We start from the raw sequence: 26,981 nt of genomic DNA on the forward strand, positions 1-26,981 counted from the left end.
TGCTTGGGAATCTCTATATATAGCTATGTCAGGTTGAAAATTCTTTGCTAATCTGAAATCCAGAAGGGGTAACAAGAGAAATTTTTGCTCCTGGCATATGATCAATAAAGAATTGTTAAACCTTTATAATGTCCTATTCAAATACAATCCCTTGAAGCATGATGATGCTACCAGGTAGGCAAACTTGGTTTCATAGATGAGGTGTGGAGGTTATAAATAGGTGATAAATCATCTGTTCTACACAAATTTCATCACCTGATAAGGGAGCTACCTGACTAAGAAGATAAGGTGGCTGTAAGAGCAAGTGTCTCTTGCTTGGTGTTGTAGACTAAGTACATCTGTTAGTAAGTATTGGAGGGGGATGGTGGACTTGCAGGATTTCTACCTCTATTTGGAGTGGAATATAAAGGCAGAGAAATGCAAAGGTACTCCTGCCTTTAACAGCTGTTCTGAAACCCTTAAAATCGGAGTGGCTGCTTACCCCTGCTGTGAAGAAACTCGAAGTCCAGCGTACCGCAAGTTTAAACAAATGGTATTTGAAGAAATCAGCACGGCCCCTCAGAAGAGAGGGCGGTAGAGCCCCGTGCCAAGATCGCTGCCGGAGGACTAGGGAAGGAGTCGGCGTTGCTGCTTCAGCAGACCAAAACAAGCTCACATGCATATTAGTGGTGTGTTGCATGGAGAAACCTGGCTCTAGCAACTGGCAAGTGGCCGAACAGTTGTTTTTACCAAGGCTGGGGTGGGTGGGGTGGCTACTTTTGTGCGAATGAGCCCTGTCCTGCTAATGTGATCACGGCCATATGGATGCTCAGTGGCCTTTCTGCCCTCAGGAATTCTTGCACTGCCCGGCTCATCCCCTCCGTGCTTGGCAGCGGGCAGCTCGGGGCTCCGGGGCCCTTCTCCACAGCCGAGAAGACAAGCGAGGGCTGCACCTCCCGCCCGCGGCCTGTTTCCCACTGAACTGGGGAATCTCCCCGGCGTTCAGCTGAAATCCGCTTCGTGGCGTGGAGCCGTTGCAACTTCCCACGGTTACCTCAGCCTTTTCCGACCGCTGCCCGCCCGATTCTCGGGCGAGCTACCGCGGCCAGCGGGCTGAGGGCGCGCGTGCCGCGACCGTTGAGCCCTAGCGGTTCCCCGCGCGGGAGGCGCGTGGGGCGGCTGGCGCTGGCCGGGGAGCCAGGGGTGCCGGCGGGGCGGGGTGGTGGGGTGGAGATCGCCCGGTCACCTGCCCAGAGGACTCCCCCCTCCCTCAGACCTGGCAGGGCACGGGCAGCCGCGGCGAGGCGAGGCGAGGCGAGGCGAGGCGAGGCGGGCGCCGGGCGCAGCCTCCCCTCTCGTCCCTCCGCGCCGGCGGAGCCCTGCGCCGGCGGGGGTGAACTCCGGTAGAAGGGACGCTCCCTGCGCCCTGCCTCTCCCCGGCCCCCGCTCCCCTCCGCGTGCCTCCTCCTCTGGTCACTGGGGCTGATGAATTAATCATGATGTGGCTGCTGTTAATGCATTTATGTGGAGCGGGCTGTGCCACCGGCTCGAGGCATAGCGCGGCGGGGTGAGGGAGTGAGGAGAGCGCCGGCCCCTCCGCTCCGCTCCTCACTGCTCCGGCGCGGAGCCGCCGCCAGCCGCGCGGAGCCGAGGCCACGGCCGCACCGCTCTCCATGGCTCCGGAGGAGGTAACGGGAGTTGGGACTCGCTCCCCCTTTCCCCGGCAGCCAGGGAAGGGGGCAGGGCTGGCGGGTGCAGGGGTGTGGAGGGGCACGGCGGCGCTGGCAGGGCAGTTTAAATTGCCGGGAGGGGGGAGAGCAACGCGCCTGTTAGCGCGGGGGAGGTTGGCCCCGTTTCCCCGCGGTTCCCCCCCAAATCCTGCCCGTGGTTTAAAAATTGCTCTCTTGGCATAACTGTGCGGGAGCCGGGCTCACTTTTATCGCCGCTGACGCTGTCAAAAACGTTGTGGCTTCAGCAGTAACAACGGCGAGCCCCCTCCCTCCGCCGGGCTGCCGGGTCACCCGCTCCGTGTGAGAAATTAAAGGCTGATAATCCATTAGCTTCATCTTCCCCGCTTAAGCGAGAGTGATGAAGACTTGCTAATTAATTTACATAGGAGGGAATGATCTCTGAAGGAAGGAAAAAATACCCCGTTGCACCTGCTCCGCCGAGACTTGTCATCTGAAGCTGGAGGAGAGCTGTAAATCATGTAAAGTGTTCGCAGTGGAGTCGGCTTCTGAGAGCTGTAGGATTATGTATCCAAATGCTGAATTTATATTTCCCACTAGGAAAAGACTGAAACTCAGGTCAGATATAAACTACATCATTTCATTTAAAACTAAACTGTAGTTATTTACTGTAATTCTAGAGGGGATTTTTCTTCTCTACTGATTAAATAAAAAGTACTATTAGAGCATGTAGTAATGATTTACACATTATAGCCTGAAATCTCTTGCGGAGTTGGAAGTGGTTGACAGTGTAAGGATGATGCTTTAGAATCACATATGCCCTATTTTTTTGCAAGACATGCAAAGACTGAGAATAACCAGGCTGTTAAATTTTACTTTCAGTTTTTAGTCTGTGCAAACCCATATTTTCTGAGATACAGAATGGACAGAACTTGGACTAGGGAGACCACAACTTCCATTGAAAATGTTGACTTTCTCAACTACAGCAACTAAAATCTGTGTGATGTCTGCTTTGATTATTTCCATCCTTTGAAAAAAAAAACTTTAAAAATGTGATAGGCTACTTCCAAGAATTTCGCTTACTGCCTCTAAGGCAACAATAGTTCTTGACACTTGCCTGTTAAATGAGCTGAACTGGGAAGAGCTACTGCTCAGTAAGATGTTTGTGTTTAGGGATATTTATTCCTGTGGCAGGTATTTCTTCATAAAACAGGAAATGGGGGGGGGGTTAGGCTGATAAGATCATGGTTTCGTACTGTAGAAATTATTAATGGTTTAGTTTTATGACATCAGTGAATTTTCATGTATTTGACTAGTTTTGTTGCTGGCAAAACTAGACTGAGGTTTTGTCATTTCAGATGGAACTAATTTAGATTGGGGTTAATTGCTTTAGTAGCCTAACATATTTTTGGTAATACTGTAAATGGCAAATATTATTAAGTTCTTTTGTTCCAATTATGTAAAACTATTGCTTTCTGATTAAAAAGATGTTGTGTGTTATAGATGGAGCCTGTACATTGCATTAAGTCATGTCGTCAGAAAGAGGGAATTGAGGAGTTTGTGTCCCTCAACAACACATGTGATTTCCAAGTTTCATAAGTTGTGAGCTTATTGTAAAAATCTGTGTATGTGTGTGGGAAAAGAGGGCGATACTAGTAAAATAAACTAATCTATGAAGTAAGCAAGAACATATGAGCTAGGCTAACCACTCAATATGCTTACTCTGAAAACGTGTATGCAGTAGTTTTCATATCAGTGTTCTGCAGCAACAAAATAAGGAAGCCAAGAATAAGCACAAGCAGGAAATAAAAGGACAAAAATATAAAAGGAGACTAGTCAGAGGGGAAGAAACATTTTGAAATTGAGTCCTGTTAAATCCAAGACTGCATGTCATTGTTGAACTAAAGCACACTCTCATATACAGCAGTTTATGACATTTAAGGTGGAAGCCTCGGTCTAGTCTATAACAAACCAATTAGAAGATATTCTGTTGTTGAGGATTTGGTTTGTCACAGAATCAGAGATGGTAGAGGTCAAAAGACAGTCAATAAAGGTGGACTTCATCTCTGAACTTGGAACAGGAGAGCAATTTGTTTTCTTCTCTGATTCTTCTGTCTCTGACTGGAAATGTTGTCATGAACAGCAGTCCCAAAGTGGCCAAAGTATACTAAGCGGTGGATGTATATTGGTCTGAGATAGCACTTTAACAGAAGTACTTTTTCTATGTAACCAGCTTTGTTCTGGCCAGTGCTTTGGCTATGTAGGTCATACGCAGATAACACGTAAGTTTTGAAAGATTAGGGGTTTGAAAAATTTCTGTCATTGCTTAAGTTTCAGTCTAGTGTACATTTTTAAGTGAAATTTATGTTTGGCTGCCAAAGTATAGATCAAGTTACACTGGAAAAGCATTTGCTTCTTTTCTAATCTAAAGTGAAAAAAATCTTTTGTCAGCCAGAAGGATGCAGGGAAATGTGTTTACAGTCACCAGACTTTATGGTGCACACAACGACTTGATTGTGTTTGATACAATGGATTGTGGGCTTGGTGACTTCAGTGAATGACAGACCCACCTACCTTTTCAACATTTGCAACAGGTTGAGCATGCTTTTTGTGTCATGAAGCCATAGTGCTGCACATTTCTTGATGGACATAGGTTTGAAAGGAGCTGAATGGAGAAGAGTTAGCTGTCTGCAACATTGCTTAACGTTCCCTTAATGCTATACAAATAACTATGTGGCAACTGGTCCATGTCTGTAGTCATGTGAATATGCCCTCTCTATTTTCTGTAGCTTATTTTGAATTACACACTGCCATAAGAAAACTTTTGAATGGGTTATTCAATGATTAATATAAAAGCAGTCTGTTACCAGGGGCGCGGGTAGCTCAATGTCCTAACAGAAGCTTATGTGAAGTTTTCACATAGCAACATCAATATAGAAAGGATAGTGCCAGCATTTGAGGCATATACGCATAGAGTACAATCAAATTCCTTTTCTGGCTCTTTATATAGTAAGCAGGAACCCATTAAACTGGCAAGGAGGAGAAATATTTAATGAAGACCTAAAGAGGCAATATAATTTCAGTATGTTTGCAATGCATTGCTCTGTTTAGTTGCTGACTAAATCTTTTGATCTCAAGGAGAGCTGCTAGTAATCTGCTTTGATGCAATATTTTATAAAAACATGTAAGCTAGTGGGGTAGGTGTTTAAGTCTTAAGACGGTTTTCTTTTAAAGATAAAAAATTGCATGTAGTCCTCTCATAGCCCCAGTTGAACTTTAGTGGGAATACTGGGAACAAAAAGACTGGGAAGGGAGGAAGAAGAATAGGGAGCAGTTCTTCACCATAGTAATTCAGGGCTGAAGAAAAGGCCTTTCTGAGTTAGGCAACAATCTTATCTAATCCCAGCCATAAAGTCACCACAGTCTACCTTAAAGCCAGTTAAGTACTTTGCCCTGTTGCTCTTTCTGGAAAGATGTTTCAAAACCTCTCTCCTAATGCTTAGAACTTGCTTTGAACTTCCAGCCTAAATATATTCTTTGATTCCGAGTTTTTAATATCTTAATATTGTTGTTTAAAACCCCTTCCTTGGTGTGTAGCCTTCAATAAATTATAAACATTGATCATGTGTCTTCCTCAGCTTTTATGTGCTAGGATCAAACAAGCAGAGCAAGTACCTTTTAGTTTGTCTAGTAAAACAGAATAAACAGGAAGATACAGAGCCTAGTAACTTGATTTTCCTGAATTCTGAATGTACCTCACCTGCATCAGATACCTTGTACCTGAACTGTTTCCTTAAAGTCTTGAATAATAGTGCTAATGCTCCACTTGGTCTACTGAAAATGCTTTGTCAGATATTAGTGAAGATCAAGTTTGTTTTACAGGTATGCCAGGTTTGCTTAATCTTCTTGCAGTAAACTAGACATGGGTGTGTGATTTCTCTTTTTCTGTTGCTCTCAAATGATAAGACACCCTGTAATTACAGAATTTTGCTGTTTGTAATCATGTGCCTTTGAAGAGCTGCTAAATGTTTTTCCCTTTCTAATATGCCTACCCCAATGGTCCTCCAATGTGTTCTGTAAGTTAGCGACAGCCTCTTCTGTATCAAGAATGCTTCCTGTAACCAGTTTTTATCAAAACACCTCTACTTTTTGCCAGGTTCATAGACATGCAATGAGTCTGAAGAAGGATCTTAAATAAGTCTATTCAATATGTCACCATTAGTCAGTTTTATATCCACTTTATTTTTCTGTTACACCCTATCTTTTCCAACTCAGTAAACAATTGCTGGGTGATACCATATCAAATTATTTACTGAAATCTGGAGAGATTGGACTCTAGATTTCCTTTGCCTTAATATTTGCTTTTAAAGGTTAACTTACTTGTTCCAGACCAATATGTCTTTTTAAAGTTATGTTGAAATTATCTCGATTTTTTTTTTAAATTGTCCTCCTTATTGTTCATTACCTTTTAATTGAAAAAAAGAAAAGCCCAACTTTTCGTACATTGAAGTCAGGATAACAATTGCCTAGGTCACTTGCTTCTCTCTTCTTACACCTAAGCACTACGTTTTCTACTCTCCAATATACTCTCTACTTTGATCTAGATTTTTTTTGCTACTCACTGTTTAAAAGGAGTAATACCTTACAGCTTTCTGCTGATGATACTAGGGCCTTTGTAAATTCCCTACCCTGTGGCCAATCCATTAATAATCCAGGGAGGAAGCATAATTTAATAGCTCAAAAGCCATTGTGCCTTAGTCACTGAGAACAAGGGACTGATCCAGACACTTTTTTTTTTTTTAATACTTGGTTTAATTTCCTAGGTCAGCTTTGTGTCCCTACTGCTTCTTTCTTTCCCCATTCCCCCCTTACAATTGCTGTCCGTTCTGTTCAGCTGCTCAGATGGTGTTCTCTTGAGACTTAATAAAAAAATGGGATAGAGGTGGAATATGGTAGGATTTTCATGATGACATGGGCAACACTTGCAAATTGGGTCATTGAATTATTACTGAAAATATACTATAGAAGTGGAAAGTAGTAATTGTGACTGCATCATTTAAAATTTACTTAGGTCATTCTGTTAAATAACAGACTGATCTATGTTTGTGATGAGTAAATTTGTTGAAATGATTTAAAGATGTTGTCATTCTCTAGATATCACTTTATGAAGATAGCTAGTTCATGTGGCTCCACAGAAGAAAATTATGTCTTGCTGCTGAAAGGACTTTGAATGTAAACTTTTCTCAGTTTAATGTCTAAGTTTCCTTGAGCTCAAAAGTGAAGAATATCTCCAGGATTAGGTTTTTGCTGGGGTGTCTTTCTTTCATTTGTAGTCATTTCTTGTCTGTTAAAGCAGGTTCCTATTTTCAATCCAGTCCTTATTTCTACTGGTATCTGTGAAACAAGCGACACTTACCAGAGCTTTATCAGTCTTCCTGCTGCCTACAAAGTTTTGAATGGAAGCTGTTGAATTGACCAGAGTCTCATGCTAATGTTGCTGCAGGACTGCACCTCCATCTGTACCTCAAAAAACCCATTACCCTTTCATGCATATTTAGAATTTTATCATTTCTAATTATGAATGTAAGAATCTATTCTGTTCAAATACTGAAGAAATTTCTATTGGGGAAAAAAATGCAGTTAAGCCCCCTTGGCTAAAACTAACAAACAGATTGGGAAGTTTTCAAGCCTGGAGAAGAAAGGTAAGCCCATCATATTAATAGATGTTGATAACTGAAATGGGAAGTAAGTGGAAAAGCTACTAAAGGGACATATGTGCTGCAATGGCTTGAATAACTTGAGCTGGAATAAGAGTATGGCTACATTTCATTAATTAAGTTAAAGTGTGGTTTTGAAACAACTGTGTTTTTTAAATGTTTCATTTAAAAAATATAAATAGTATTTTGCATTAATCTTACTTGTATTGCATTTTGACATTGCAACTTTTTTTTTTTTTTAAACCTTTCACTAGTGTTGATTTTGCTTAATCCCCAAAGTGTAACAAGATTTCCACGGAAATATGATGGTGTAGTATTACTCTTACTTCATACTTTAAAATTTTTAATTGTAGATAAGAAAGCAGAGTATGTCATATAAGTGATACATCGAAAATTCAGGGTAGGACATAAACATTATGCTAAATTTGGCAGTGTTAGGTTAACAGTTGGACTCGATGATCTTAAGGGTCTTTTCCAACCTTAACAATTCTATGATTCTATGATAAATAACAGTAGTTTGCCTTTATATATGTGGAGCTGCTTACACAAAAGATCAAATGGATATCTAACCACAGAATCACAGGACTGGAGAAGGTGGAGGGGACCTCTGGAGATCATCTAGTCCAATCCTCCTGCTCAGAACAGAGTCACCTAGAGCATGTTGCCAATGGCTGTCTCCAGTTGGGTTTTGAATATCTCCAAGGATGGATACTTTACAGCCTTGTTAGGCAACCTGTTTCAGTGTAGGACAACCCTCACATGAAAAATGTTTTTTCTTGTGTTCAAATAGAATTTATTGTATTTCTATTTATGCCTTCTGCCTCTTGTCCTTTCACTGGATGCTCCTGAGAAGAGTCTGTGTATGTCTTCTATTCTCCCTCCCATCAGGTATTTATACATACTGATAAGATCCCTCCTGAGCCTTCTCCAGGCTAAACAATCCCAGCTCTTCCAGCCTCTCTTCATATGACAGATACTCCAATCCCCATAACATCTCTGTGGCCCTTTAATGGATGCACACCAGTATGTCCATGTCCTTCTTGTACTGGGGACCCCAGAACTGGACACAGTACTCCAGGTGTGACCTCAGTGGTGCTGAGGGGAGGATCACAGCCTGTTGGCAGTGCTTTTCCTAATGCAGCTCAGGAGGGTGTTGGCCTTCATTGCCGCAAGGGCACTTTGCTGGCTCATGTTCAACTTCTTGTCCACCAGGACCCCCCACATCCTTTTCTGCCCAGTTGCTTTCCACCTGGTTGGTCCCTAGCCTTTTACAAGTGCACAGGGTTATTCCTGTCTGGGTGAGGAATGTGCATTTCCTTTTGCTGAACTTCATTTTTCCAGCCTGTTGAGGTCCCTCTGAATGACAGTGCTACTACTTCCAATTTCATATGGTCTGCCAGCTTGCTGAGGGTGCGCTCAGTCCCATTATTCAGGTCATTAATGAAAATGTTAAACAGCATTGGCCCCAATGTCAGCCCTTTGGGGTGCACCATTAGTAACTGGCCTCCAGCTGAATTTTGTGGCACTGATCACAATCCTCTGAGCTCAGCAGTTCCTCCAGTTTTCATTTCATCTCACTTCCATACTTCATCACTAATAAAGTAGATTACCACTGCTGTATAGCCAGGATAATTAACAGATAAAAATGTCTTTTTGCCATCTTTCCTTGTTCTGATTTAATATCACTGGTACATGTGTGTGCACACACACACTAATTGACAGTTGTCCTTTTGTCTATGTTTTAGTGGATGGGTGTGAATTACCCATACCATGTGTTTGATACAGGGAAGATAGTGTTATTTTATATGTCACACAGCACTGCATTTTTTTGCATGAAATTTATTTCCCCTCCTCATTTTTGAGGAAGGACAACCCTCTGGGCTTGATATAGTTATGGAGATTTTGAAATATATAGTCTTGAAATAATTGATTGTGAAATGGGGGTGAATTAATCAGGCTATGGCCAAAGTTCATGAAGCCTAAATGGCCTTTCATTCAGCTGAAGCAATTGTGTATCTTATGTTTGAAAAATGCAAGGACTTTTAAATATATGCTTGCTTCATATGGTAAAAAAAAACTTGCGAGAAATTGCATCTGTATTCCACATTTCCTCTTGCTATGCCGCGCTCACCTGCTTTGCCAGCAGCACCGAGCAGAAGAGACACTGGACTACCCTCATTGTAAGCAAAGCTTAAGATTTCTAGGGTGATACTCAGTGCTCTGTTTAAGCTTGGTCTAGGATCAAGCTGTTTTGACTCAGGAAAACTTATTCAATATGCTTGAACATAAGGAGTTTTCTGTTGGCTTGTCAAGTCACTGGTGCATTTGCTTTTAGCTAAAAAGCTGTGTTTTCTTTGTGTGTGTGTGCATGGAAGAGTGAATAAAAGGAACCGTTTCATCAAATGAAGGTTTTCTGTTTACAGAATACTGCAAAAGGTAGTACTTAAAATACTGAAACTGCCGATTCTCTTTCTTCTCCTCCTTGAAATGAAGATATGGTGTCCTAGGGACACAGTGATGAGCTAACTATACTTTCAACTTAATACCTTGACACTGATTTTGAGAAGCAATCTAGTCTTTGCAATTTGATTCTGAATTCACATCCTGTAGGAACTCCATTAGAAAAATGGAAGAATTTTGCTTCTCTGTGTGATGCTGAGGCATCTCAGGATGCCTCCAGAACTTGGAGAGAAATGGCTCTTGGCATCTAAGCTGCAGTGAACAGGTGGAGATTGAAAAAGTGCTAATGGGCACCTGTGCAAGTACACAGCTGTAGCCTTTACCTTTATTTCCAAAATCAATATAAATGCATATGCTCCTCATCTCGATTTCAGGAAAATAATTGCTTTTGTTTTTCCTTCTTTTTGTTGTTGTCTAAAATTTCTTGTTAACGCTGTACCTCTGTTTAACTTGGAAAGGTAGAGCAAATCCTTTTCAACTGGTGCTGTAAAAGGTGCCGATATAGTTATTAGGTAAAACGTTACACATTACCTGCAGAACAATGGAGAAAATTATTTAATATTTTTTTCCTACTGTGATTCTTCAGAGTGCTAACCAACCATTTTGTGTACTACATTTAAGTCTCTGCAAGTAAAGTCTTACCTTTTTGTCACCTTAAAAAGTGTGTAAAGGGAAAAAAAGATGTCTAATTAAACTTTGTATAAACTGCAAATAGAAGACTTTCCTTTTTTGCAGGGATCGACCATAGAAAATGTGTTCTAAAATGTGTTCTAAGATTGTATTTATTTACAATGGGATCTTAGTGGATATCTGAAAAAATTTGAAAGCCCAAAAGCAAGATAATAGGGAGATAGATTGCGTTGATAAATGGCAAAATATCAGTTAGTAGAGATACTCTTTTTTAGACATGAGTGAATAAAGTAATCAAAATACTGAGCATAACTTTTTAGTTTCTGGATGGAGAGAAACTGGGCTACTTCTGTCCTTGTCATAATTTAGCATCCATATAGTGCTTACTAGGTACTAAGCTCTTTATATTGTTAATGAGTTTCATTACACCCTCTGAAGGAGGTAGGTGATCTTCTAAAAATGAACTGTATAGGAGCAATATGTTTTAGACCTAGAAATCTGATAGGAGTTTGAATTTTGATATAAATTTGTTTGAAGTGTATGAAGAGCAGACTATGTCCCTCAGTATCCAAAATTAGCTCTTGCAAGATATGCTTTCATTTTTAAGGAACAAAGACACAGGGTTTCATTCTGAACACTTGAATAACGTCACGTGTCTTTGATAATGGAGTCCAGTCAGATGTAGTTTTTCCTGAATTAATGTATTGGCTACTATGCAGAACACTTTTTAAAGGTTCATACAGAATAGATCTTTAATTTACAAAGGTTATATCAGATTTAGCTTCCATTTGTATGGAAAGGTGGTTACACGTGGAAAGAGGGAGCTTGTTTTTCCTGTCTTCCACCTTCCTTGGTTGACAGGCTTTCCCTCCAGCAATCAGTTGACAGCAATCAGTTTGAGGATTATTTCTGAAAGGAAAAGATTTACAGCTTTACTTCAACAGTAAGATTAAAAAGAAAGTAGCTGTCATCTATTTCCTTGGCTTAACTAGTTAAAAACATAGCCATAAAGATGCCGTATTACTCAGCTAAGCTGTTCTGTGTGTTTTATACAGTAAGCAGACCTTATTAAATGAAAGGCGGTCAATTCTTGCAAACAACAGTTTGTAACACAAAATACAAAAAAATAAATTTTTACTAGAACTTCAGAATTTGTTATTTATTGTTTCTAGATGAATTAATGATTTAAAATAACCCTTACACAGATATTGTAATGAAATATTTTAGCCTGTGGCCTTGTCATATATGAAGGAAGGTAATTCTCAGGGTAAAAAAAGTTCATGTCTTATAACAGCCAGATTCTCGAGCATCTTCCAGACTTGCCTCACATTAATTCCCACGTCGCCATGTTTCACATTGTACCATTTATAAAGGAAAGTACTATCAAGTTTAAGATGGAAAATCATTTGCAATAGTCAACTTTGACACTTTCTACTGGTAGATTCCTAAGCTGCAGTATGAAAATAAGCATTTAAGATTTTTTTTTTCTAGGTTGCAACAGCTGGACATCTTTTAGACCTAATCCCCAAACATTAGGCTCTGTGAGTCTCAGGAAGATCTGACTCGCTTCCGTTGTACCACATGCTACCTTTAGTTTATTCTGTAAATAAATAGCTCAATTTAGTTAGATGGTGTTTTGTTGGTTTGGGGTTTTGTTTTGTTTTGTTAATCTGTTTACTTAATTGACTGACAGAATTCAATTTTATGGCTTTGATTTTGTTCTATACTATTAAATGTTGAGTTTTCCAGTAGTTTTGGTTACCTGTGCATCACTGATTTTCTGGCTGTGATATTTTTCCCTCCCCTCCTGTAGTAGATTAATGAAAAATCCGTACAATGCATAGACTTTTTTGTGCTTCTAGAGTTTTCTAAATTCAAAATCTGACATGTGCACTGGAGAATGAAGAAAAAGAAAAGGCTTGTTATTTTCATACTCTAATGCATTCTTACGTTAGCTCCAAGTTTCTGGATCCTAAAGTAAGATCCGTGCCTGTACACTGCAGAAAATCCTGAGAGATTAGGCCTCTTTAGCAGGTTAGAGAGCTGAATATTGTTGTTTTCACCCATTTTGTAATCTCCCCTCAACAAAATTATGGAAGTTTAAGACATTTATTTAAATGTTTCATGGCTGGCTTTTTATTATTGTACTTTATCTCCTGTATCCTGATAGCGTAAATAGTGCCAATGATAGAAAACAGAAATTTCAAAACTAAATTTATCTTTAAAAGAGGACTGTTATAATTACATATGGAGTTTTAGAAAATGGGAATAATATAAATCTTTGCTAAAGAACTCTTCCTCAAAGTCAGGTAATCAGGTATTCAGAAAAGAGCACTGTATCTCTTTTCTTTTGAATCCTTGTGTGGTCATATGCACAAAATATTGTGCTTTAGTACTCCAAGGAATTGTTCTACTTTGCTTCTATAATGAAGCAGTTTCCTTTAATCAAACGGAAGCCAATAGAAATACACAAGCATTGAACATAGTTCTATACTGCCCGCTGGGAGATATTTAAATTTGTGCTAGCTTGCACTAGAAGGAAATGCTGTTAAAGCATTTTGTTTTGTTTTGTTTCTGTAAAAACTCTAATATTCAGTGTGTAAAATTTCCATTTAAAAACAAAAAACAGATAATAGCATATATACTGATTAAGGCAGTTAATTGTTCGGCCAATTGTAGAATACTACTATGCATGTTTTAACATGTTATTCCTGTACAAACTGATCATATTACTTTACACCGTAGATAAAGAAATATGGGCTGCTCTGCTGTTTCTAATTTACTTTTTGTGATCCTAGGGTATTCTCATTTATTAAATGGAAATAATAATTTGTGTATATATATATATATATATATATGTGCGGAAGGAAATAACTGTCTAGGTCTTAAATTGCAAGTATTTGTTTTGATGGACATGATTTTGCTTTTATCTATAAAAGATTCCTCGCTAAAAAGGTTCACAGAAAGAAGAATGTTAGGATTGCAGGGTAATTTTTAAAAATTATGAGTCTAAAAATACCAATTATCTCTGCATATAGCTTATTATATGTGCATTAGTATTTTGACACAGTCTTGCCTGTGCAGTCATGTGCTGTTGATCCTCGTCCCATGAAATGTGTTCATTGTGCACAGTTAATAAGAGCAGCAGATACTTTATAGTTTTTCATTTGTAGATTTTTAATGAGGATAATAAGATTATAACAATGTTTATTTTTACAATCTTATTATAATCTTATTTTTTTTAAACAGATGGAGCAACCAAAGCATACACAGTGAGTTGTTACATAGGAAGCTTTGCAGAACACTTAGAATTAAGTTTTGAGTTTGTAGCTATTGAATGAGAAATGTTCAGTATGGGTCTTCACTGAATAGTATGCCTAGGTTTAAATCTACTGCAGTGTGTAATTGAGGTGAGCTTGTTTTTATCACTTAAAATGTACTTACATAAGGCATGAAGGAATTTTACGTATCAGTGTACAGTGGGTCAGAAACTTTTGGAGGGAATGTACCTGTTGACACACTGCTTGGGCTTAATATTTCATGAGAAAATATTAATTCTGTCTAATAGAATTACTGTCTTTCCTACTCCTAACTGACTTTAAGGGAACTACAGGTCCCAGGAATCCTAGCTGTAAGGCAGAGCTTACCACGCTGGCAGCAGGAAATCTGTATAGCTAGGGGAGTTTGTTTCACATAACTTAATGGAAAATCTCTTTTTTTTTTTCTTTTAACAAAGAGCTTGGGGAAAACTTCTTTCCCCTTCTCCAAATTATCTAAGAAATTTTGCTTCTTAAGTGGAATAATTTCTTGTACTACTGAAGCTTCAGAATTCCTCAGAACCTGAATTCTACCTCCCAGTTAGCTAAGTATCCAAGTATAAAATACCTCTATCTTGACCTCTTAATGGTTAACTTATTCTAATTTTGATGCTGAGTAAATACCTACTTAGCTTTAATATAATCCTGTTTAATGTGGGATGGCTCTGAAAAGTGAATATTGAATTTTGCAATCTAATTTGTAAGGTCATAAGGAAAACATTTTGCCTATTTGAAGTTTTATAAATTGGTCACTTTTTGTTTTATGTCAAGGGAATGAGTTAGTGAGATGGGAAGGGCTATAAGTGGCTTTCCCCCCAAATAACCAGACAATGCTTTCTAAGGCCCATTCAGCATTATTCAGACAGATATGGCAGAAGAAGGTCCCACCTACATCTTTGCTGATGATAAGGTTTTTCTTCCGCACTTTAATATACAATGCAGCTATTTTTTTAGAAGATGCTTTATTCTGTGTTGAAGAGGGAAGAACACAGTCTAATTTAGTCACATTTTCTTTTTAGGTACAGTTTTTACATTTCTTGTGAGTTCTGATTTCTTGTTCATTTGTCTGTTTCCTGTTGTCTGTCATTAAGTGTAATCAATATTTAGTGCAGACTTCTTTTTATGCAGTCTATTTTTTTGGATTTTTTTCCTTTAAGTCTGTGGTTCTCTTGACACATATTTATGGTTTATTTTTCTGGCTTCTCTGGGTTTTTTTGTGTTTTTGGGGTTTTTTTGTGTGTGTGGTGTTTGTTTTAATTTTTATTTTCCTCACGCTTGATTTTCAGTTCTGTTTTTGCTTTCTGCTTGTCATTCTTCACCATCTTCCAATCTCCCAGATATGGTTTTGAGTTCTGAAATGAAACCTCAAACCCTGTTGAACTGCAGGTTTTGATTAGCTTGGGATGGAATTTTCTTCTGAAATGTTTCTCAGTAGATGACACCAGTTTGTCAAAACTCTACCTGTTCACCTGTATTTTGACAAAATCAGTAATTCAGTGGTGTGGGTGCTCACCTGATGGTTGAATTGCAGTAAAATGGGCAGAATCAGGGCTTTGTCTTGCCACATTTTGCTTATATGTTGCACTAGGTAAATATATCTTTTTTTTTTTTTTTTTCCATTTAATGTTGAGAAACTTGTCTTTATTATGATGCAGCAGAAACTGTCTGTAGAGTGTAGCGTTGTATTTCTTGGTGAACAAATCTTTGGCTGACCAGCTTTAGATGTAAATGAACTTTGGATTTGGGATATTTTTGTCACATCTTAAAGTAAAAAATTTTGGAAGTAACTGCGTGCCAAAAGATATAGATGCCTGTAGTGCACTTTTTCTGAAGAGATCTTCAGTATATCATCATTCACTTTTGTGTAGTAGCTACTGGCTATGACATTGAATATATAGTTTATTAGCACAGCATATGCGAGCATAGGACTCATTCAGGATTTGAAACCCGGGTTGTCTCCTACATGCTTTTGAATCCACATCTTCTGCCTGCTGGGAGAGTGTCCACACTGTTAGTTCATAGAATGGTTTTTGGTAGAATGTTGGATTTGGACCTTTACACTGGCACTGTTTTATTATTTTAAATATTAATGAGATAGAGAATACAGCCATAGTGCCCATATCCCTCCCCTGAAAAAGTGGACTGCACCTCAGATCTTCCTGTCTTTAAGGGCAGTTGCCTCAGAGGCAATTTCACTTTTGATCTTGGGTTAGTTAATTAATGCCTGCAAAGTGAAATAGTTTCACAAAATGAGTGAGGAATGGATCTTGTTTTCCTGATTTTCCTCCAGCATCTGAAAATGGATGGGCAGCTATAGTGGAAGGTTTATGTTTGGATCCCTCCAGGCAATACAATTGTTCCTGGTTTCCCATTGTCTCCTGAATGCCTCCTCTGACAGTTGGAGAAGAATAGTGACATTGGCGTTAGCCGAAAAGCAAGGAGAGCTGTGCTAATGTGTGCCAAAATCATCCAAGAGAGAAGGCTGCATCGTGTCTCGTTCCTGTGAGTTCCCTGGACAAAGCGGGTTTCAATAGGAGAGCTGGAAATTATCTGACTTGCTGTAGTGCGCTATTTGGGGAAAAGATCTGGGAAGTATCTAGATGGCAATAAAGCTGTCTATTTAGTAGAGTACACTTGAGTGAAGTAGAGATTTGAATGTCCAATAGTGCTACTACCAGCACAGTCTCAGAACTGGCTGGTGACTTTGGATGCTCTCAGTTTTGTGCTACCAAATGGTATATTTTTAAAAAATTATTTACAGAGAACTGATATTTAATGTTTCTGAAAGTTAGATAGACTTTAAAGGAGTCAATTTTTCAAATTCTGGCTTCATGCTTAAAGAATCTAGTCCTATATATTCAGGTACTTTGGTATATGTTCACAATGCATTTTCATAGGCTTGCTTACAAGTAAACAGAATAAACTGCTTTACTCTAATGATGTTTTTCCTCTTGTTTTTCACTGAAGGCAGGGTTACCTTCTTTACATTAGTAATTGAAACACAGTGGTTTTTAATTGTCAGATTTCACCAGACACTTTAGCAGGAGTACTTGCAAACATAATATTAGTTCTGCTGAAATCCATAGAGCTATAAGTGGCTGAAGTTACAGTTGCTTAAACTGAGCTTGCATTGAGTATTTTTGAGAGGGGTGTTTGTTTAATATTGGAATACATTCTGTATATTCAATTAATATTTAAATGAGACAAACATTTTTTAAAAAAAGCCCATGGCATATCAAATTTTGAAAAGGACCTTGGCAGAAGAAAAGCAATATATTGAAATTTATTTTTTCAGATTAAAAATGTTTTAAGGAGCTGGCATAGGGAAAACTTTTAATTACTTTTATGTGATATTCGGATTGTGGTATTGAAAGAAAGGCTTCCAACTTTGCAAATTATGCTAAATTGGGAGAAAAAATGCAGTCATATTTTATACAAAAGAACTTAAATTAGTTAAGTATTCAAGCTAATAACTGTCAGATGTAGTTAAATGCAGATATGTAATACTACTCTGCGCCAAGATTAAAATGGAGGGTATCTACTGAATGGAAAAATGTTGGAGCGTGCTGACCAGCAGAGGGAATCGAAGGACTTGTTAGAAGAATACCTGGTGTATAAAGCACTGTTTCAGTACAGCTGTACTGTAGCTGGGGAAAAAGAAAAGGGAGAGTTATATATATAAATAAGTTGAAGTCATAGAAGTTTGTTAACATATATACGTGGGAGCATTCAAAGTTAAACTGAACTAAACATTTTTATTTAAATCATATTGAGTCAATGGATATATAACACTTTTTCCTTGTCTCCATTCAGTGTATTTCACTGAGTGGCCATCTTATTTCTTAAGAAATATGTGTACACATCGATCAATATATTTTAGATTTAATTTGGTTTAATATCCCTGAATTTTCTTATATTGATGTGACCCCAGATCCTATCTGGCAAATTAAGGTGTACTTTGTGTGTTTGTCTGAGAATAGTTACTTCGTGTGCTCAAGTCATAGATTCACATTATTCCCCCAGTGAAAATGAAGACAGGTTAAAAACACTATTGTACCTTCTTGCCAAATAGCAGACTTAACCTGCTGCATGTGAAACTGTTATTTTGAAGAGGATAGTAGAGAGGGTATAGAATATAATAAAAAATTTGATGTACTGTTCTTTCTGGGGGAAGCAAAGAATATGAAGCATGTTGAACGATAGGGTGGAAAGATGTCCATGTTTTAATGGGGTCTAGGTAAGAGGAATGTCTGGGATTAATCCAGTGATAAATTAGGTTCTATTCTACTCTCATAGTCTGTGCTCATTGGACTTGTTATTATGTGGTAATCCGGTTTCTCCATATGACACCAGTATAAAAGAGGACTCTCCCTGCCTGCAGAGCCCCATGCCATCCATTTTCCTGCCCACCTCTCTTATGGACCAAAAAGTGATTGTACATTGTGCTCCATTTCTAAGTATGGCATTCTTTGCCCTTCATCAGATTCTGCATTTGGCTCAGAAAATGAAAGAACTGAGAGTCTATTTTGCATCTACTGGGCTTGACTTTATTGGTGAATCAAAAAGATGGGGCTCAGATTGGCTGTCAGTGAAAAAGCTGAGCTTTCTGCTGTGAATAATCAACAGTTGGCCAGCAGCTGTGTGTGTAAGAGCTCAACTGCAGAGCCCTGTTGTGGAAAGCTAGTGTTTTATCATCCATATAATTGGTGTCTGAAATCCATCTGCAGCCATGTGTCGACAGATAGCTGAGGTTAGAAATTAAGAGTCTCTAGCAGTGATAGCCAATTCCTGGAGAAAAACATAGATGCTATAAGAATGTGAAAATGCTATAGTGCTGATGTTAAACCAGCGTTAGAAGTTGGGGGAAGGACAGAGCCTTAAGCCAAAGTTTTAGTCCCAGAACCTTGGCCAAATTCTAGTTTAAATATATACTGTCTGCCTACCCTGTCTGTCTTACTTTGAGGATGGTGCAGGATGAAGGAAATAAATTGTAAAATGTCCTTGATGCAAAGGAGCAATTCTAACTCTGGCATTATAAAATCTGAGACACCCGAAATTAACCTTGTGAAGTTAATCTTGCATACCCCCCATACTCAGTTCTTTAACATTAGAAAGTGGGGGGGTTTGTCTGTGGCAGATGCTTATCTTTTTCTCTGCTCTTCATTTATGGTCATCTTAAATGAATTCTGTGTTCAGTCATTTCTGAGGCTAGTGTAAGGAAATAACATCTGTTTGGCTTGAAGTTCCTGCTATTTGCTTTTAAGTAAACTAGACAGTTCTCTTTATATCCCTCTCTCTTTTTGGTGGTGGTTTTTTTAATTTTCACAAGCATGGGGAATGCTTTTTTGTGGAAGACAGCCTGCATGCCCTAAACGTCACCCTGCCATTCTAATTCTTAAATTGAAACCTTTATTTTTAGGTTTTTATATATAATCTCAGCGTATATGCTCTCTTTCCCCTCTATTTGTCAGAAAGATTAATGTGGGAGTAGACTATTAGCATAGCACAGCACAGGATTATATTAGCTAGTTCTTGTCTCTCTAGAAAGGACCTCTATTCCTTTATTGTATGTTTTCTTTGAATTTGTTGACAGTAAGAGCAGGATCCCACTAAAGAAAAAAAACATCTCTTTGGAAAGCTAACAAAGGAACAATTCCATATAACAGAAGTGTCACAGAAGAGTGGTCATAATTTTCATTGCTTGCACCTTTAGAGTAAAAAGCAGAAATGGATCCAGTCATTTAGTGTGATTCTTGGATACTGCAATCACAGTAGCTGAGAGTAGTTGCATAAGTGGACAAACAGGTAAACAGTAAAAGCACTTTAGCATTTAAGGGTATATACTGTTTGAATTCTTCCCTGAAGAAGCATGGGGTCACTATTTTTCACACTTAGGTAGGATGACAGAATCATTTAAACTCTGTAACAATGTTAACTGAAGCTGGTGAGCCGCTGCTTTTCATTTAAGAAGCACCAAAACAAAGGTATGTCACTCAGAACGTGTAGCTGAGGGGTTTTGCTGAATAATTTTTAGGAGAAATGAGGAAATGACACAAAGGTGAAAATGAGCCCAATGCTCATGAACTTGCATAAATGACTACTTGAAGTGTGAATTGAGACACTGCTTTGTGAGAGCTCTTTTGATGGAATGGTAGATGAAAGTGAGTAGTAAGGAACAGAAAACAATTGCCTGCTTGTGTTTTGTTGTGTTGAGAAAAGTGGAACTTAAACATTGTCTGTAAATAAGCAAGATTGCATCAGACACCAAGTTTCATCATCTGTTTCTTTCCTTAATCAGAAGAAACCTTGAGAACACTGTAATTTTATGTAGCTGTTTAGGTCAGCTGTAGTCAAGCTGATCCCACCTTTAGCAAGAAGCAACTCTTTTCCTGCTGAAATAATCAAGACAAGAATGGAAAAAACAAGTTCATCATGCTTTGAAGCATTCCATCTCTGATCTGAGTAATTGTCCCAAGGGATCTCTAGAGAACTTCAGTTTTCTCATTTATTTTTTTAGAGCACCAGGAGCACTTTAGTCTGTTGGGGAAGCAGTTATTAAATCTGCACAGTGCACTCTAACTCACTTTTGAAAGACTTGCACCTGCTCCCATTGAAATGTCAGAGAAGCCAGCCTAGGTATTGGATGAGGAAAGGACTGAACATGCCTCTTGCATTTCTCTTGTTACACAACCACTTAGTAACAAGAACTATAATTGTCAAAAAAAAACTTAGTCTTGTTGAAACTGGGAAGAGATTAATTCTTCCAGAATGGGATGTTGGTTTTATGTTGTTTTATAAACAGATAATTTTAAAGCTGTGGGTAATACAGTCCTTTATCTCGGCTGACTTAAAAGTATGAGAGTCTGTAATCTACAGCATAGGTAATGTGCAAGATAATGGTGTGTGTCTACTAGAAGTGTTGTTTCCTGTACCATTTTGCCTCTTACTGTATGTGTGGGTACTTAAAACTTGTTACAGAATTAGCATTTAACAGTTATTTCTCTTACTTACCTCTACTTTAAGACCCTTTTTCCTATTCCCATACTGTTCTTATGGGAGTGTGTTATTTGTTTTCATATTGTGTATATTTCCAGAACACAGACATTGGGTGTTTTGGTTGGATTTTTTTTGGTTTAACAGTGGTAGAGCTAGCTCAAACCTTATTCAATTCCTTGAAAATGAATTGTGAACACTTCTGTCATAGATTATAGGCTCATACAAAAATTCAGGTTGGAAGAGACCCAGGAGGTTATCTTGATCTAGCCCTCTGCTCAAAACAGGGTCAGTGTTGAAGTCAGGCCAGGTTACTCAGGGTTTGTTTGAGTGCAGAGACTGTACCACCTCTTGGGGCAACCTGTTCCAATGCCTGACTGTCATAGTAAAAAGGCTTTTCCTTACATGCAGTCAGAATCTCTCATGTTTCAGCTTACATCTGTTGTCTTGTGTCCTCCCACTATGCAACACTATGGAGAGCCTGGCTCCACTGTTGTGATGACCTCCTTGTAGATAAGCTCCTTCATTGTTAATAGTAGCATTATAGATGTTTAAGTACTCTGCCTCACTTAGAAGATTGGCTTCCATTTTTGTGGTTCTGATACCAAAAAGATATTGGAGGCAATTCATCCTATGTGTCTGATCTTCTCTTTCATAGATGTTGGTGCTTGAAGAGAAGGCTCAGGGAGGCAATATCAGTGTTTATAAATATCTGATTGGAGAGTGCAAAAAAGATGAACCCATACTCTTCTCAGCAGTGCCCAGTGGCAGAATAAGAGACAATGGGCATAAACTGAAACACGAGTCCCATCTGAACATAAGAAAACAGTTTTTTACTGTGAGGGAGTTATGGCGTGGGAGTTTTCAAGTTTGGGTTTATTTTTTTTTCTAATTTGGAAATAATCTCAAATAATCTCACAGAGGTAAGTTTTACATGATGATAAATAGATGAGATGCAAGTTAATGGAAGCCAACTGAACAATAGCTAAAATACTGTTGGAAGAAAACAATTTTTTTAACCATATGTTCTTAATTAATTGCCTTTTATTCAGAAGCATATATCTGATGAAATGAGACTAAAAGATCTTGATGTTCTTATTTCCTTCTGTGAATGCACTAGGTCTAAATACTTCAGTAAAACTTGTGGGTTATGTCTCCAGTCAGTTCCTATTGTTCCAATAGGAAAAAAGGTAAAGTATTCTGAGCCATTGTATAACCAAAAATTACTCTTGTCTTTTGATTATGTATCTCTCAGACTTTATAAAGCAAATAAGGCAAGTAGCAGTTTATTCTGTTAGGTGTACAAACCAAACCAGACTTTTCTTTTCCTAGGATAACTATTCAATTTCAGCCTGAACTAAATTTTCCATAAAACAAAGTAATTTGAAAATGCACTCAGTTTTTTAGAAGCATTTTAAGATTTATCATTTGTAACTGAAGATATTCAGAATCACAGATTAATTACTAAATTGCAAAAATAGTGTATATTGAGGGATTGCCAAACATTTCTAAGCTGGTATTTCAGTCCTTTATTTCCAGACAAGCGTGTATCCTGAAGTATCAACATTCTGTGCTACTGTTAATACTGTGATTCAGCACTAATGCACTAATTTATCTAGAAGGAACATTTCTGGAAGATGGTCTGACTGGAGCCAGTGCTTTTGTTGCTCATAGATCATCCTTCTGTGCTACCTTGATCAGCCAGAACTCAAGCATAGAATGTGACACCTGTGTTAGACTCCTGTGCAACACAAAGCATGAGATGTAGAGGAAATAAACTACAGTGTAAAAGTAAGCGTCAGAATTAAAACTTCTGACCACAGGGAAGATGTTTGTTCTGTTTCACTCTGTACGCAAGCAGTAGCTGCCAGCAGAGAGTAAGGTGTACAGAAGTTAGTCTTTTTTTTTTCCCCAAAAGTTGTTTCTACTGCATTTGGTGGTTTTAGTTGTTTCATAGCTCACTGGATCATCAGAATTCATTATGGACATCTTATACAGAAATTGAATCAAGTTTGTGCTTTATTGCTCATGTCCGGTGTTGCCTGCACTCAAAAAGAAGAGTTTGTTGCTAATGTCAACTGGAAAAGCCTATTTTGCCATTGCTAACAGAGTCTCTGGTCAGATCATAGACTGAGATTAAGGTCTTGGGCAAAATCCTGACATTACTACAAGACCCAAAATTCACTATTGGCACAAATGCTAATTATTTTGTCAACCTCAGAAACTCACTCAGAAGCTTAGGAAGAAAAAGTCCTGTGATACAGTAGATGTGATAGAGAACTCAAGGTAATAATTGATGAAAATCATAGAATAGTTTGCATTGGAAGGGACCATTAAAGGTCATCCAGTCCAATCCCCCTGCAATGAGCAGGGACATCTTCGACTAGATCAGTTGCTCAGAGTCTTGTCCAACCTGACCTTGAATGTTTCCAGGGATGGGGCATCTACCGCTTCTCTGGGCAACTTGTTCCAGTGTTTCACCACCCTCATCATAAAAAATTTCTTCCTTATATCTAGTCTGAATCTATCCTTTTTTAGTTTAAAACCATTGCCCATCGTCCTATCACAATAGGCCCTACTAAAATGAAGTAGTGCTTTTCAGAGTGGGAAACACAGTGATCTTGCAAGACTAATAGTTGCGTGAGACACAGGCAACACTAGGAAGTCTTGGCAGCAATGACAGCAGGCTGAGATTTCTGGGCCCAAGGTAGGATTCAGAAAGATAATCAACTTTTTGCTGCCTTAATGAAATAATACTGATATCTTAAATCCATCAGTACCTCAGGGCTGAACTGAAGACTGTTTAGTTATGGGTTATTTCTGTATGTCTCAAAGCTGATTTGGAAAAGTAAACTTGGGGAGTTGTATCTCATACTAGAATCATTTGGAGCTGATGATGCCAAGGGCCATATTTAGGTAATGCTGATCCATTAGAATTCAGAATGTTGAAGCCAATAAGTCAGAGATAACTGTTTCCATCATGTGATTACACAAACAGCCCTCCTTGTGTCCTATGTGCCCTAACTTTGGCACCTAGTAAAGCTAAAATTAAGAGTCTAGGCTCTCCAAAGTCAGTGGTGGCTTCAGAGACTGATTCAACTGTGTAAGATAGGAACACCATCTGCACTGATTGCACAGAGGATCCTCATTTCATGCAAACTTAAATACCAAAAGAACAATTCAGTTAAATTATGGATCTAGGGAGAAGGGAACATTCCTTCTATCCACATCTATAGCTGTCTCCTTCTTACAAAGGAGCTCTCCACCCTCCCAGAACCTGGAAGGGAAGCAGTTTTCAATAGATTGTGCTCCTAGTTTTTGGTTTTGTGTTTTTTAATGCAATTTTTTTCCCCATCACAGACTTAGTTGAAGACAGGTCAAATTCTGTCTCTTGTCCTAGTAGATAGAACTCGTGAGTATGAGATTGAAAAGTTTTCAACCCTGTGTCACCCAAAGAGATGATCTTAGCTACTATCATCTAACCAGTCTAAAATGTTTTAACTGATCAAAATGGAAAGAAAGAATCAGTGTGAATACTTCTTTTCTTCCTTTTTTTTTTTTTTTTTTTTTAACCTGCAGCCATTCCATATTATTGTCTGGCTAATTGATGTATATAGAAAATATGTTGCATGTCAGTAGTGACATGTCCTAAAGCAAAGGTCTGTGGAATGTATACTCCGTGAGACCAGACTTTCTCTGCCTGGAGATCACTTCCCCACCTGTGAAGTAGTCCTAGGGAGACTAAGCAAATCAATATAAATGCAGAGATAGCAAAGAGAAAACCTTACACTGAGATTTTCCTATCATAGCATGTCTGCCATGTAAGCTTTCACACAAAGATTGTCAAGCTTCTACTTTTACATTAGGAAATATATCTCCAATAGATTGGATGGCAGGGTTTTATGAGGACTTTATTTGCGGGAATAGTGAAAACTAGAAACAAAAACTTCCTTTCAGAAGCTAAACCTCTAATCCTTGCTTATTTGGCTAGGAAAGTGACAGTTAATCCACTGGTACCATTAAGAATTATCTCTCTGTTCTGGTTTTCATTTTCTCCTTGGGTAACAAAACCCAAAGAATTTAGTATGCTCATCATATACCCGTCCCCTGCCAAAGCAGTAATGTTAAGACAACTCCCATGGGAGTAGACTGTTTTGCCAAATGTTTTACACAGATTGAAAGCCTCTCAGTAGCCATAGTATTCTTTAGGGTTTTTTGGTGTGTTTGGGGTTTTTTTGTTTGTTTTTTTTTTTTTGTTTCTTCTTGTTTTTGAGATTAACTCCTGTGTATGTTTAGCACCCAAGGATATCTGGGTAAACTTCACATTGTCTTGACTGGGAGTAAGCAACATCTTGCAAAATTAATTTTTTTTTTTTTTTTTTTTTTTGCAATCATGCGCAAAGTTAAGCCAACTGGTTAGAGAAACTATCTCTATAATAATACTCTTCAGTTCTACTGGAACTTCTGAAAATGAGGTATTATATGTATCAACAGCCTAGATTATATTTCATGTATGAAACTCATGGTTAGAAGGGTCTAACTTTTGGGATTTAGTCACTTAAAGAGGCATCAGAATCTGTATCTGTAATGGAGTGATTTGATAAAGGTGTTTTTGCAAAAAAAAGTATAAACAGTCTTTGAATAAGAACAAGTCTGGTTCAGAAGTATTTCTGGTACTCTCAAGTTTCCTCTTTCAGCCATGAAAGAGATAATCATGCTCTGACATAGAAGAAGATTGCCTTTGGATTTTAGAAACGTATTTTTACATGAAAGTGAATTTTCATTGTTGTTCTCTTATTTATCTATGGTGACTCTGTGTTAGGTAATGTGTTTTCCTGTATTGATAAGCTTTGCTAGGAAATCACTTGCTGATCCATTCATTTAGTAAGTTTTAAAGCTTTGATGTCCTAGACATTAAATGCAAATGTAAATGAAGTTTTATTCAGGCTTTTTGGTTTTGATGTATTTCCCAGAAAATTAACTGCAAATGCAGTTCAATGTACTCAGGTTTAGAGACAGATATGTATAGAGGTAGATGTTGCTGAGGAAATGTCTTTAACGTAAAACTGAATTTTTGAGTTTCTAAAATGGTTTTTGAAATGTGATTATTCTAATTGTTTCTTCAAAGAGAGAAGAAAAAGATACTCTCTCTGCCCCCAAAACCACTGGCATAGAAGCACTGTTCACATCTTTCTTTCAATTTTGTTTTGTAAAAATATTTTTAGAAACAACAAAAAAACATTCCTGAGTCCAAAAATCATTAATTCACAGTTTTCCCTGTCTCTTACCATCCTGATTAATTATTATTATATCTGCAACTCTGTTTGAAAGAATGCTTTAATTCTAGCTCATCTATCACTTTAAAAATAACACATGTAAACTCTCTCCAGATGTCATAATTTCTTTCTTAAATTTTAGGATTTGTTTTCAGGAAAACTGAAGCAAAATATACATATGCAATAATATTATGGATATATGCTCCTTCCTATTGACACTATGTAAAATTTTACCAGATCGCCTTCTGTTTCAAATAGATTGTAAAAAAAAATTTTTTTTACATTTTATATTGCCTTGTTTTTAGTTTGCCCCTCTTTTCCTCAGATTATCCTTTTGGGATACTGGATATAGCTTCAGGCAGCACCTTTTTAGCATTTGCTAATTGGTAACACAGCAATGAAACTGAAAATGCATATCTTAAAATGAAAATCAGGAAGGACAGTGTAGGGCACAGATATGAAGTATAGCATACAGTATTACAGAGCACCTGCGAGTTGCTGATGTTTATGTGCTTGAGCAGTTGGTGGTACTTAAAACTGACGTGGCACATTGAGATTCATCAGTTTGACACCAATGAGTCCCACAGTCCATGCTGTGGGCTAACAGAGACACTGGTAAAGCCTAGTCGGGAATGAAGTGCTGTGGCTGTAATTGTGACAGACTGTGATCCCTGCCAGTTCTGCAAGTAAATAAATATATAAACTTCCTGTTATGCACCTTTTAATAGCCTAAATGTAATGTAGTTATGCTGGTTTTCCTTGTCTGATAAATATAAAGTTAAAATGATGTGATGTTTCTGAAATTTTGCTTTTTCTTCCTTAATCTGTTCTTCAGAAAAATGAGCTACATTAAAGGTGTTACAAGCACATCAGAGTATTCTGAGCTGCTTCACTTAGTGATCTGTTTTGAAAAATGATACA

At 38.2% G+C, this 26,981-nt stretch overlaps 1 protein-coding gene across 2 annotated transcripts in view; it reads left to right on the forward strand.

Moving 5' to 3' along the window:
* The first annotated feature begins 1,303 nt into the window (after positions 1-1,303).
* The window catches only part of LOC104012880 (heparan sulfate glucosamine 3-O-sulfotransferase 1), a 62,865-nt gene continuing 37,187 nt past the window's right edge, over positions 1,304-26,981 (forward strand). Inside the window, exons 1-2 of one of the 2 annotated variants that reach the window (XM_087765580.1) lie at positions 1,304-1,667; positions 2,096-2,285. The gene's annotated coding sequence lies outside the window, so the exon portion shown is untranslated. The remainder of the gene's footprint in view (positions 1,668-2,095; positions 2,286-26,981) is intronic. The other variant, XM_087765581.1, reaches the window with a different exon arrangement.

This window comes from Nipponia nippon, unplaced genomic scaffold (genome assembly GCF_047370975.1).
Source record: "Nipponia nippon isolate SJK-2023a ecotype South Korea unplaced genomic scaffold, ASM4737097v1 scaffold_3, whole genome shotgun sequence".
NCBI classification, from domain to species: Eukaryota; Metazoa; Chordata; class Aves; order Pelecaniformes; family Threskiornithidae; genus Nipponia; species Nipponia nippon.